General features: G+C 44.2%; 1 pseudogene; it reads left to right on the top strand.

The window, feature by feature from the left end:
• The first annotated feature begins 308 nt into the window (after positions 1-308).
• On the top strand, positions 309-727 carry LOC104667015 (annotated as a pseudogene).
• The last annotated feature ends 14,070 nt before the right edge of the window (positions 728-14,797 follow it).

The raw sequence follows: 14,797 nt of genomic DNA, 5'->3' as shown, positions 1-14,797 counted from the left end.
CGTGCAGGGCTAGGGTTGCATACTGACGCAGACTGCAGGCTGCTGTTGACCATCCTAGTCTTCCACCAGGCCCCATGGAAAATTTGTCTAAGTCATTGCCCCTCTCTGGGCCTCAGTTTCCTCATAAGCCAACTACAGATACAGGAAAGAGTTCACAATCATTTATTTATTAAAGTACCAATAAATTCAAACATTCTGAGTCTGCATCCAAATGTCTCACCTTGCCCATGAACTTTATGGTTGATGATGCCCCTAAAAATGCAGGTTTTTAAAAAATGTAACCCTTTTTTTTTGGTCGCCTTGAGGTGGGGCTTATGTGGCAGCATGGTGAAATAAATGTGGCCACCGAGGGGGATGTGGAGCTGGAGTTAGAGACTGAGACCAGTGGCCCACAGTGGCCTCCCGAGAAGCCACGGAAACATGACTGACAGCGGTGCGGCGGACTTGGAGCAGGTCACCGACTATGCAGAGGAGAAGGAGATCAGAGTTTCAATCTGGAGACGGCCATGACTGTGATTGGAGACAGGTCCCGGGAGCAGAAAGCCAAACAGGAGTGGGAGAAAGAACTGGCAATAGTCAGTATCAAGAAGGAAGATCTGAAGCTGATAATGACTGAGATGGAGATACCTCGAGCAGCAGCAGAACGCAGCTTGCGGGAACACATGGGCAACGTGGTAGAGGTGCTTATTGCTCTAATCAACTGATGCGTGCTTTCTCAGATATACCTACTGGATTAATTTATGATTTTTTTTTTTGTCTTTTAAAAAAAAGGAACCATTTTTAATGACACTGATCCTTGCCCTCAAAGCCATAAGGAGGTCACCCAGTGATCTCCTAAGTACCAAATGATCCCCCGTCTTTTCTCAGTTCTCACCTCTGAAAGCTACCAACATTCCATCCTTCTTGAAACCTTCTCCTTCACTGGCTTCCATCAATTTCTATTTTCTGGATGGCCTGCCCCCTCTGACTACTCCTGTATTTTCTTCCTTTTTTCTTTATCAATATAGAAATTCCTTAATGTTCAGTCCATCCTCAAACCTCTTTCCCATAGCTATTCTCTTTTCCAGGAAAATGTACTCACTACCATGGCTTTAGTCACACAGCCTCTCTGCGGGTAACTTTGCTCTCTTGAACTCAAAATCCACATTATCAATGAACTCTCACCATTTCTTCCCTGCACCCCATCCTTTACTCGATATTGGCATGTCCAAAAATATTAGGCTGGTGCAAAAGTAATTGCAGTTTTTGCCATTAAAAGTAACTGCCAGGAGAATCACTTGAACCCAGGAAGTGGAGGTTGCAGTAAGCCGAGACTGGGCCATTGCACTCCAGCCTGGGCAACAGGGCGAGACTCTGTCTCAAAAAACAAACGAACAAACAAACAAAACCTTTGCACCAACCTAATAAAATATGCAAATTCAAACCCAATGGGGTGAATGTCAACTGTTTCTGTCTGCCCTGCATTTCTGTTTTCACTGGAGATCTACCAGACTGTCAAAATTTCCTACCTGGCCTAAATGGAGGGAACACGAACCAAAGCTTCACCGGCAGTGGTACCCCATCTTCCTGTCCGCAGTGATAAGGCCAAGGAATAAGCACCTGCCCTAAGTGGGATTTGGCATCTGGAGACGAGAGGGAGTCATCTTAGATCACGAACTATGAAGATGCTGCGGCTGTCTTCCTGGCCACATGGAAGCTTCAGAGGGAAGGCATGGCACCCAAAGAGAAGCAAAGCAGAGCCCCTGAGTGCCTAGGACCAGGAGCGTCCAAAGCCAGACGCAAGACCCTGGGTCTCACAATTAGAGCAGTAACCAATTCCATTTGTCATAAGCTAGTTTGATTGCATTTTTGTCAGTCATCAAAAGAGCCCTCTTGGCCAGGCATAGTAGTTCACACTGGTAATCCCAGCATTTTGTGAGGCTGAGGCAGGAGGATCACTTGAGCCCAGGAGTTCAAGACCAACCTGAGCAACATAGTGAGACCTTGTCTCTACAAAAACTTTAAAAATTATCCAGGTGTGGTGGTACATATCTGTAGTCCCAGCTGCTCAGGAAGCTGAGGCAGGAGGATTGCTTGAGTCCAGGAGGTCGAAGCTACAGTGAGCTACGATTGTGCCACTGCACTCCAGCCTGGGCAACAGAGCAGGGTTCTGTCTCAAAACTTACAAACAAACAAACAAACAAAAGAGCCTTCTTTTATTACCCCATTCTCCCAGTGTATTCGTCCATTTTCATGCTACTGATAAAGACATACCCAAAACTGGAAAGAAAAAGAGGTTTAATTGGATTTACAGTTCCACATGACTTGGGAGGCCTCAGAATCATGGCGGCAGGCGAAAGGCACTTCTTACAGGGCGGCAGCAAGAGAAAATGAGGAAGAACCAAAAGCAGAAACCCCTGATAAACCCATCAAATCTCATGAGACTTATTCACTATCACGAGGATAGCATGGGAAATATGACTGGCCCCCATGATTAACTTACCTCCCCCTGGGCCCCTCCCACAACACATGGAAATTCTGGGAGATACAATTCAAGTTGAGATTTGGGTGGGAACACAGCCAAACCATATCACCTAGTTAGCAGGTCATAAAAATTGAAGACATCTTTAACTCTCTCCTCTCCTTTCCTCCAATATTCAATTTGCAACCAAGTCTTCAAATTCCATTACTATAATCATTGCCACAATCCTACTCTCTTCTCAACCTTATTGCTACTATCCAAGCTAACAGCCTCATATACCTTTCTAAAGACTTTTGCAGTAGTCTACTAACTGGTCTCCCACCTCCAGACTCTACCCACCCCGAGACCACTGTTAGATCCATTTTCCTAAATCATAAGTCTAGTTACCTAGTCCCCCTTTTAAAAAGTTTCCATGGGTATCCATTGCATCCAAAATAAAAAAAGATGTCTGTCTTCATTTGCTGGGGCTGCCATAGCAAAGTACCACAGACTGGGTGACTTAAAAACAACAGAAATGTATTTTCTCACATTTCTGGAGGCTGAGACCAAGGGGTCTGTAGGGTTGGCTTCTTCTGTGGCCTCCATCCTTGGCTTACAGAGGGCTGTCTTCTCCCTGTGTGTTTTCCTGGCCTTCCCTCTGTATCTGTCTGTGTCCCAATTTCCTCTTCTTAGAAAGATACCAGTCACATGGAATTATAGCCTACCCCCAATGACCTCATCTTCACTTGATTACCTCCTTAAAGACCCCATCTCCCAATGCAGTCTCATTCTGAAGAATTGGGAGCTACAACTTTAGCACATGAATTTGGTGGGGCAATGGTGGAGAGACACAATTCGACGAATAACAACTCCTCATTCAGATTTCTTTCTTTTATTTTTGAGATGAAGTCTCACTCTGTTGCTCAGGCTGGATGGCAGTGGCATGATCTCGGCTCACTGCAACCTCCACCTCCTGGGTTCAAGTAATTCTCCTACCCCAGCCTCCCGAGTAGCTGGGATTACAGGCACCTGCCATCATGCCTGGATAATTTTTGTATTTTTAATAGAGATGGGGCTTTACCATGTTGGCCAGGCTGGTCTTGAACTCCTGACCTCAAGTGATCTACCCGCCTTGGCCTCCCAAAGTGCTGGGATTACAGGCACGAGCCCCACGCCTAGCCTTCTCAGATTTTTTTTTTTCTTTTTTTTTTTTTTTTTTTTTTGTGAGATGGAGTCTCGTCCTGTCGCCCAGGCTGGAGTGCAATGGCACAATCTCGGCTCACTGCAACCTCCACCTCCCAAGTTCAAATGATTCTTCTGCCTCAGCCTCCCAAGTAGCTGGGATTACAGGCGCCCACCACCATGCCCAGCTAATTTTTGTATTTTTAGTAGAAACGGGGTTTCACCATGTGAGCCAAGCTGGTTTCGAACTCCTGACCTCGTGATCTGCCCACCTTGGCCTCCCAAAGTGTTGGGATTATAGGCGTGAGTCACTGCAGCCAGCCTCAGATTTCTTCGTATGACTCCAAATGAACATTTTCAACCCTACCAAATTTATCTGCTTGGAATATGCATTCCCTTCCTATCTCCATCTCATATCTCTGTTCATCAGAACCCTTCCTATCCTTCAAAGTCCTTCGCAAATGCCCTGTCCTCTAAGCTGTCCTACTTTCTGGATGGGACTTTCTCTTCCATTCCTTTTGAGCAGGACATCCTGCATCCTCACATTCCTTTGCCTTCCCCTGCCTTGGGAGTAAGACTTCTCTCCACTTTAGGTCTGGTGGAGCTTCCAGGTAGAGAACCCCTGGCCACAAGTGTGAACAAGCTCAGCCAATCATAGACGATCTTCTGGGGATTTGCGCACAGCAGACAGAAGGTGGTTGGAACTGAGTCATTTGATCGTGGCACCCTTGACGGCTCTTGCGTTCTTCTTGCTGCAATCCTCAGTGCTGCCTGGTTCCTGTCATTCTCAAAGCATCTGTTAAGCTCTTTTTTTCTACTCAGTGAGTTACCCAGAAGGCTTTCAATAAACCCATTATTTTTTCTGACTTGAGTTAACCAGTATTCATTTCTTTCATGTGCAACCAAAGAGCCCTATTAATATACTTCGAAGCCCCGGAGTACAATGTTTTCACCTCATAACACACCCCATTTCTGCCTTGTACGGAATAGCTTCTATGATTTCCCCCACATTACTTCTTTCCCCCTTGCTTTTTTCTACATTCAAGCAGCTGATCCACTTTGTGTTCATTGCCTTAGAAGGATGTAAGACAGTAGAAAAGAGAGAAGAAGAAGTTTCCTAGTAACAGAAATACCCTACAGCACAGACAACAGATTTGGAAGCAAACATTATTTGTAATAGTAAGATTCTATATCTCACCTGCCCAATCTTCCTGGACCAGAGGATTCTCAGAGTCAGAAGCAAGAAGGAAAGATGGAAGCAGATTCAGAGAGCTGAAATACTCCCTGGTCCTGAGGGAAGCAGCATTTTCTCCTGTGCCCCTGGTAGAACCTTAGGGAGGTAGCAAGGCTCCATAAGGAAATGGATGAGTGCTATGTTTATGCATACTGCAAAGAGGCGCACTGGTTACATGTAACCCAGAAAGGCTTAGAAGTGGCAGAGAGAATCAAAAGGTAGGTCCTGAAGGGACCTTGCAGAGGGATGAGTGTGTCCCCATGACTGCCTGCACGAACACATAATACACAACCACAGGGGCAGCGATGTCTCAGCAGATCGTGCTGACAGATGACATTGAGGACCAAAAAGCACCCCCTCCTGATGGCTTCAGATTATGTAAGCCCCTAGAATTAGTCATGACCCAAAAAATGGTGAGGACCCCAACTGAGCTTATTCCAACTTGGTAAAAAGTAGGGCTCAAAACAGATATTAAGTTGTTAAATAAATAGAGAGAGAAATTGTTCTTTGTTACCTGGGTTGAATACTAAGATTTTTTCCCCCAACATATTTATTTATATACCAGTCTTGCCCTTCCTGTTAGATGACAACACAGCAAGGACTGTCACTCTCTTGTCTTTGTATCCCCTACAACTGCTGTCACAGGAACTTACGCAAAGTACACATTCAATGACTATGTCTTTAAGTTGAATTGAATTGAATCAAGTAACCACTCAAATTTGAAGTTTACAGCAGGGTTAGATTACCAACATCGATGGGATGTTTATTCTTGGTTTATGGGAAGAGTGCTGGATATTTTGCATATTTTTATGAGAAAATGAAAGAGTTGTATCCATGATCTGGAAACAACAATGGAATCTGCTTCTCCAGCATGACGGGGGTTGTTTGGCTCTAGTGGTTAGAAGGGATTGGCGATGCCTCTCATTCATGGTCAGAGAGTGCCTACACATTGGCAAAACAGAACCACAGAATTTGAGAACTGGGCAGGATATTAGCCATCATGTAGCCAACAACTTCACTTATAAGTGGGGAAAAAACTGAAGCCCAGAGGTATGACAGTTTACCCAAAGTAACAGAATCAGTGAGAGAGGTGAGGCAAGTATTCCCCTCACTCTCCATTTTCCCCATCTGCCTGAGAGTCCATGTCCTGCCCTTCACCCAGCCTCTTGCAGACCTTCAACTCATTCTTGCTTCATTGTTTTCATTGTCCATCCTCCCCAGCCACCTGGCAGCACCTCAACTCAGATCGAACCAAGGTCTCTGATCTTTTTGTATACCCGGGCTGCTGGGCTCTGCTTGAGAATATCAGACAACCTCACAGATTGGTTCCACTGGAATTCCTGACTACCAGACTTGACTGGGCCCTCGATGGTGCCAGCAATCTATCAATCTTTCTCTGCCCGTGCTCTCCAAGTTTCCATGCTAGTTATTTCACAAATTTGTCTACTCTCCTCAAACTTCCGGTCCCACTCCATCGCCCCTTTTCACTCAATCCTACTAAGATGAAGTCCTCTGATGGGAAAACACTCGGATCCCCACCGACCAAGCCTACATGTATATCTGCATCCACACTCACAAGGAACACGCTTCCCCTCGCAGTCTGAGGGCAGGCCTTCACTCGCACTCTGAATTCCGTCCCCGCCCAAAACCCCTTGCCTTGCATTGCCCCTCTCTCTACTCCATCTTTTGCCTCTGAAGCACTTGCTTATCTTCAGACTTGAGTCGATGCACACAGATGGTTCCTATTTTAAAAATCAAACACACTTCCGCAGCCCTGTGTTCCCCGCTGTTCTCTTCCCACAGCCGCCTCACTTTTCCCCTCTTGAGTTATCCACTCTCGTCATCTCCATTTCCTACCACAGTCTGGCGGGTGCTTCCGGTCAGCTAGAGTTGCTCTCACCTGGGACCTCATTGTTGTCTATGGCGAGCGTGTCAGTCCTCACCTTGCTGACAGCATTTGACCCTGTTCAGCGGTCCTCTTCTTATTCTATTTATTTATTTAGAGGCAGAGTCTCGCTCTGTTGCCCAGGCTGGAGTACAGTGGCATGAACACAGCTCGTTGCAGCCTCTATCTCTTGGGCTCAAACAATCCTCCCACCTCAGCCTCCTAAGGAGCTGGGAGCAGTCATCCTCTTCTTGAAAACATTCTCTTATTGATTTCTGTGACTCCACATTCCTCTGATTTTCTCAAACTTCTCCATCCACATTGTCAGCCTCTTTTTCAAGCTAATTTTCTAATATCCATTCCTTAATGGTGTCCCTTGGCATTGGTATCTTCTCTGATCACCCCCGATACTGTCCCTAGGCAATTTCATCCACTTCTTGGCTTCAATTACATTCATATTAAGGTCTCCCAAATCCATACCTGCCCGTCCTGGCCTGGGTCCTGAGTTCTACATCTGTAAGTCTACTGCACATCTTCACGTGGCATCCCCAATTCAACAATGCCTAAAACTAACTAGACTCCTTATCTCCATGTCCCCCAACCAAAAAAAAAAAAAAAAAAAAAATCCTCCTCTTTTTCCTCCCAGTCAAAGGCAACATCACCCACCCAGTCATCCTCCTGAACACTTTCTACCTCATGGCTCCCAAATGGAGTCAATCACTGGACGCTCTCAAGTCAACTCTAAATCTTCCTCACATCAGCCTACCCCAGAGAGAAAACTGTAGGGAAATGGTTAAACTTGCAGTTAGACAACGGGGCTTCAAATCTGACCAGATCTGACCAGGCACAGTGGCTCATGCCTATACCTCAATACTTTGGGAGGCCAAGGTGGCAGGACTGCTTGAGCCCAGAAGGTCAAGACCAGCCCGGGCAACATAGCGAGACCTAAAATAGCTTGGCTGGCCGGGTGCGGTGGCTCAAGCCTGTAATCCCAGCACTTGGGGAGGCCAAGACGGGCGGATCACGAGGTTAGGAGATCGAGACCATCCTGGTGAACATGGTAAAACCCCGTCTCTACTAAAAAATACAAAAAACTAGCCGGGCGAGGTGGCGGGTGCCTGTAGTCCCTCCACTCGGGAGGCTGAGGCAGAAGAATGGCGTGAACCCGAGAGGCGGAGCTTGCAGTGAGCTGAGATCCGGCCATTGCACTCCAGCCTGGGCGACAGAGCGAGACTCTGTCTCAAAAAAAAAAAAAAAAAAAATAGCTTGGCATGGTGGCACATACCTGTAGTCCCAGCTACTCAAGAGGCTGAAGTAGGAGGATCATTTGAGCCCAGGAGGTTGAGGCTGCAGTGAGCCATGTTCATGCCACTGCACTCCAGCCTGGGCAACAGAGTGAGACCCTGCTCAAAAACAGACAAACAAACAAATCCCAGATCTACTTACTTGGCGATGCAAGCAACTTAGCCTCTCTTTTGTTTCTCCATTTGTAAGATGTACATGGTGACAATAGAGCCTTCCTCGTGTGGATGCTATGAGGACTAACTGAGCTTGTGCATAGAAAGCACTTAGAAGAAGGCCAGGCACGGTGGCTCCCGCCTGTAATCCCAGCACTTTGGGAGGTCAAGGCGGGTGGATCACCTGAGGTCAGGAGTTCAAGACCAGCCTGGCTAACATGGTGAAACCCCGTCTCTACTAAAAACACAAAAATCAGCCAGGCATGGTGGCGGGCACCTGTAATCCCAGCTACTCGGGAAACTGAGACAGAAGAATCGCTTGAACCCAGGAGAAGGAGGTTGCAGTGAGCTGAGATTGTGCCACTGTACTCCAGCCTGGGCAACAAAAGCAAAACTCTGTCTCAAAAAAAAAAAAAGAGAAAGAAAAAAGAAAGCAAGCACTTAGAAGAGTACTTGGCACATTGGCACATCGTCAGTGTTACCTCTCCTTATAGTCCTCACTGCCACCCACTAGTAGCAGCCACCCCCTCGTCTGTTTCCCGGCTGACCAATGCAGTCTGCTGAGGGGCTTTCTGTCTATGACCCTGCTCTACTTCCAGTCTGGCCTTCACACTACCCTCAAAAGGATTTTATTAAACAAACCTTGTTCATGTTACTTCCCTACTAGAAACATAAAAGTGGCTGCCCATTGCCCTTAACACAAAATTTCAGATTTCTGATGACAGCTTTCAAGATTCAGCATGACCAGGCCTCTGCACGCCTTTCCAAGCCAATCTTCTGCCATTTCTCCTCAATTCCTTTTGTAGCCACACAACCATTTCCTAAGACACAACTTGCTCCTTCTCACCTGGGCCTTCTCACCTCTGGGTTTTTGCAATGCTGGCCACTCCGCTGTGAACACCTTTTCTTTACCTCACCTCAATCCCTCACCTACCTGGGCTGTGCCAACCCCTGCTTATCCTTCAGGTCTCAGCTAAATATCACTTGTTTGAGGAAAATAGGCTTTTGTGAAGGTTAATAGTGTCAACTTGACTGGATTAAAGGATGCAAAGTACTGTTTCTGAGTGTATCTGGGTGTTTCTGGGTGTTGCCTCTCCCACTGGTAGAGGCAGGGCACTATCCAGTGCAGCTGCCAGTGCAGCTAGAAAAAGCCGGTGGAAAGGAGGTGGAAGAACCCGGCTTGTTGAGTCTTCCAGCCTTCATCTTTCTTCCGTGCTGGCTGCTTCCTGCCCTTGAGCATTGGTCTCCAGGTTATTCAGCTTTTGGACTCTTGGACTTACACCAGTGGCTTGCCAGGGGCTCTCTGGCCTTTGGCCACAGATTGAAAGCTGCACTGTCCACTTCCCTACTTTTGAGGTTTTGGGACTGAGACTGAGCCACTACTGGCTTCCTTGCTCCTCAGCTTGCAAATGACTTATTGGGGTACTTCACCTTGTGATGGTGTGAGTCAATTCTCCTTAAGAAACTCCCTTTCACATATTCATATGTCCTCTAAGTTCTGTCCCTCTAGAGAACCCTAATACAGATTTAGCCTCCCAACTTGGAGAATGCCCCATCCTCTCCCTGTCCATAACATTTGCCACTGGGCTTTGTCATTGTCTGTTTTGCGTGTTTCCCACTGCAGATAATGAGCTCTGCTTTTTTTTTTTTTTATTTCTTTTTTTTTTTGAGACAGAGTCTCACTCTATCGCCCAGGCTGGAGTGCAGTGGCGTGATCTTGGCTCCCTGCAAGCTCCGCCTCCCGGGTTCATGCCATTCTCCTGCCTCAGCCTCCTGAGTAGTTGGGACTACAGGTGCCTGCCACCACACCCAGCTAATTTTTTTTTTTTTTTTTTTTTTAATTTTTAGTAGAGATGGGGTTTCACCATGTTAGCCAGGATGGGAGCTCTGCTATCTTTTATAATTGTTTTTATTGCCTGTTTCCACACTAGAGTCTGAGCTATTTGGGAGCAGGGACTTCATTTGGTTCCCATCACGTCCCAAGAAGCTAGAAGCATGCCTGGTGCGCTGAGTACCGCCTCAGTTAATATTTGTTAAATGAAGTAAATGATGCCTAGGCTATTATTTTCCCTACACAGATGTCAGGTTTTTAGGTTGAAAAACATATATTACAATTCATTTTGGAAACTGAACGCCCAGCAAATCTTCTTAAAATAATATCATCTGTTCTTGTTCAGAGACCTCTCACCTTGAGAAACCTTGTACCGTCTTCTCAGATGACTTTTCTGTACTTGATCATCTCTACTGTAATGTATCTTCATGGAATAGGCTCCAGGGACTCCTAACCTTGAAGAAACCTTAGTTCATCTCTCTATAGAAAGATTTTTCTATCCGAAAGCCTGTGGGCTACTTTAACTTGAAATAATGACCTTAATCACATTTGACAACCCTTTCTACTTAAAATTATTTATGAGATTCAAGCGAGTAGTTAGGAAATTAATGACAGATCTCACTTTAAATGGTCTTTCCTTCCTAATGCTTTTGCTATAATGACTTGCAACATAAGGTTGCCTTTGTTGGTTCCAGAAAGTAAGGAAAAGGCTTTCCTTCATTTAAAAATGTTATTTTAAAAATTTCTTTCCTTAAGTTAAAACAGTTGAGATTCAGAAAGGGCATATGTCCCTAATTATTATGATTAAGCATTTATTCTTTTCACATTAATGGTTGGGCATCTTTTGGTCACCCAATCCTGTTCTATCTTCTTCTCTTTTTTCACTTTCCTGCCTGCCACATTTCCTGATGGCAAAGAAAAAAAATAATTCAAAAGAGAAAAGTACACCATATACACAGATATACATATGTAGAGAGAGGGATCTTGCAATATAATCACATATGAGGAAAGAAGGATTTGCAGCAATGTCAATATAATCTATTAGTGTATATGTGTGTGTATATATGTATGTTTATATGTGTATGTGTGCATGTATGTGTATATATGTATATATAAAGACTCAGTTTCAACATGCATATCAATTTCCGGGGTCATCTTCATAAATGAGTAAAATTTTAGTAGATGCATATGAACACGTGTGTATGTGTATATACACGTATATACATGTATACATGTATAAATATATACACGTATATACATGTATATACACATATATTCCATATTATGTGCATATAATGCATGTATATATACATATGTATGCCATATAATATACATGTATGAAACACACGTTTTTATATACATATATATACTATGTAATATATGTACATTAAATACATTTATTTTATATATACTACATATTCTACATACATAAAATACATATATATTATATACATATGAATAATATGTATATTATATACATATATTTTATAATACACATATATTATGTTGATATATGATATATATTTTATACATGTGTATTATATAGTATACATATGTATGTATACATGCATTATATATACATTTATAAATAACAAATACACATTTACATATGTACTGTATGTGTGTATACATATACACACATACATATACAAACAATATACTAATATATTCATATTACTTGTCTATAGATGTGTGTATTATCTGTGTATATTATACATATATAATATGAATATGTGTGTGTGTGTATAAACCCATATGTTCATATGCATCTACAAAAATGTTATCCACTTATGAAAATGACCCCGGAAATTAATAGATGTACTATTTCTGCCCCTTACAAAACTACACCGCCATACACATTTGTTTGAATTTTTAATAACTCCAACGTTTCTCCAAAGAAAATGTTAGTAACCTTTTTGTTTGGCCTAAATGTGATACTTTTCCTTTCTTCCCAAAAACTCTCATATTAAGCCAAAGTAAATTAAATGCCCTCTAGATTTGGGGCTAATTCCTTGACACCACCTGAAAAACCAGGAGACACCCCAGCATGCTTGAAGCAGCCCAGAATTCCTGCTGGGGTGCATCTTGCGCTTCTTACACTGTGTGCTCTCCACCTGAGCTGGACAGGTCTCCCTGCAACACTGCACTTTGTCCTTGTCCCAGGGGACATACGGCCTTTTCAGAAGCAGCTAAGGCCTTTCTTACTCACCACTGTTGCAAGAAGAATTTGAGAGCTTTCTTTTCTGTGAACTTCTGGGCTTCCCTGCTCTTCCAAAGATCGTTCTTTCGCCGTGCCCAAAAGCTGGCAAACTGTCCACCGTGAGCTGTGTGACACAGAATCTGCAGGAGACGGGGAAGGCCATGGCCAAGGCTCTGTCATTTTGATAGCGTTTTGGAAAAGATGTCTCTTGTCTCTGCTATTCTTGGGAAAGTGATGTGTGAAATGAAAGCAGATCAGTATATCAGTAAAATAGGCACTTTCCACAGGGGTTTGACAGCCACCTTAGTAGATAATGTCATAACAATGTGGCTCACACTTGTAATCCCAGCAATTTGAGAGGTCAAGGTGGGCAGATCGCTTGAGTTCAAGATTAACCTGGGCAACATGGCAAGATGGTGTCTCGACAAAAAATTTAAAAACATTGGCCATGTGTGGTGGTGTTCACCTGTGGTCCCAGTTACTCAGGAAACTGAGGTGGGAGGGTCGCCTAAGTCTCGAGGTAGAGGCTGCAGTGAGCCAAGATCATGCCACTGCACTCCAGCCTGGGCAACAGAGCAAGACTCTGTCTCAAAAAAAAAAAAAAAATAGCTCTGTTAAGCATAGAAAGTGCTCCAGGGAGTACCCGGATTCAGTGTCGATAGAATGTCCATGCCACTACAAAAATAGTAGACACAGTGATTACAGCACACAGCACAGGAAGCAAGGAAAAGCACTTACAGTTGCCTCTGTGGAAGGAACCAACAAGACCGTGGGAAAATGCATAGCACAAGGCAGACGGCACAAACCCCTGGGAAACTCAGAGAGCAGCAGGATGACCTAAAGAAATCCAACAATGAGTATCAAGTGGTAATTTGACTTGAACAAATGTAATTTTTAAATAAATTAGCAAAACCAGAAAGAGAAAAAAAGAAGGAATGGAGAAGCCAGATATCTCTTCCCACTTGCTAATGCTTGACTGTCAATAGGCGGCCATCCCTCCACTCCCTGTTCCCTGTAAGGGCTGCCCTCCCGCTGAGTCCAGCTCTTCAGGAGGCAGAATGGAGCTTTTAAGTGTTTCTGCAAACTAGAAGACCTGAGTTTCTACCACATTTTATTATTAATTAGACATGCTAATTAATCCAAAGCACATCACTTTCCTACCCTGTACCTCAATTCCTCTCTGTCAACTAAGGAATTTGGACTAAATTATCTCTCAGCTTCCTTTAGCTTGACTGTTGCATACTAACTTTCTGAGTCACCTTTCATAAATGTGGAAATCTAAAGCCCCTATTGTTCCAGTCTTGGATCCATGTAGTAAAAATGTTTGACCAGTTTAATTAAAGTATCTTCTCTACTGAACACAAAAGTAGAAGTTTGGGAGAATCTAAAAGTAGATTTACCAGTAGTCAGTACTATGGAAAGGGAAGATCTTGCAAGTTAATATCCTACTAACTAGAGCTGAAGTGGATCTTAAGAAAAAGGAGGCCGGGCACGGTGGATCACGCCTGTAATCCCAGCACTTTGGGAGGCCGAGGCAGGTAGATCACGAGGTCAGGAGTTCAAGACCAGCCTGACCAAGATGGTGAAACCTCATCTCTACTAAAAATACAAAAATTAGTCGGTTGTGGTGGCAAGCACCTGCAATCCCAGCTACTCGGGAGGCTGAGGCAGGGAATTGGTTGAACCTGGGAGGCAGAGGTCGCAGTGAGCCAAGAGCACACCACTGCACTCCAGCTTGGGTGACAGAGCGAGACTCCGTCTCCAAAAAAAAAGAAAAAGAAAAAGGAACCAGGAAGGGAATTTGCAGAGCAGCTTATCTCACTTTAAGAGTTCTGGAAGCAACAGAAGTTACTATTAACAATCCCTTTTTCCTGGCACAGTTTGATTGTTAGGACATTCTGGGAGAGACTGGGAGGATGGATCATGGAAGACTCTTAATTCTGCGTCTGTGTGTGTGTGTGTGTGTTTATAATTATTTTTTTGAGATGGAGTCTCATTCTGTCACCCAGGCTGGAGTTCAGTGCTATGATCTTGGCTCACTGCAACCTCCACCTCCTGGGTTCAAGTGATTTTCCTGCCTCAGCCTCCCAAGTAGCTGGGACTACAGGTGCATGCCACCACGCCCAGATAATTTTTGTATTTTTAGTAGAGACAGTTTTCACCATGTTGGCCAGGCTGGTCTCAAACACCTGACCTCAGGTGATCTACCCACCTCGGCCTCCCAAAGTGCTGGAATTATAGGGGCAAACTACTGTGACCGGCCTGTATATCTCTATGTGACTTAAGTCACATGTTATCATTGGATTCATTAAAATAAGTTCAATAAAATTGATGAAAGGTAAAATTTCCACAATGAATGTTTATCAAACTTCTTTTGGGTTTATTTTGCTTAAGGGGGAGCTCTCTAGTGTAATCCTGTTGTAACCAAGCAAGTTATAGAGAAATGCCACACTTTGAGACAAATTATGGAGTCCTTTATTAGCCGGCGACCGAGAGGCAGCTAGCGCTCAAAATTCTATCGGCCCCGAAGAAGGGGCTAGATTCTCTTTTATACTATGGTCTAAATAG

The sequence above is a fragment of the Rhinopithecus roxellana genome, chromosome 6 (assembly GCF_007565055.1).
Source record: "Rhinopithecus roxellana isolate Shanxi Qingling chromosome 6, ASM756505v1, whole genome shotgun sequence".
NCBI classification, from domain to species: Eukaryota; Metazoa; Chordata; class Mammalia; order Primates; family Cercopithecidae; genus Rhinopithecus; species Rhinopithecus roxellana.
This window is presented reverse-complemented; position numbering and strand designations above follow the sequence as displayed.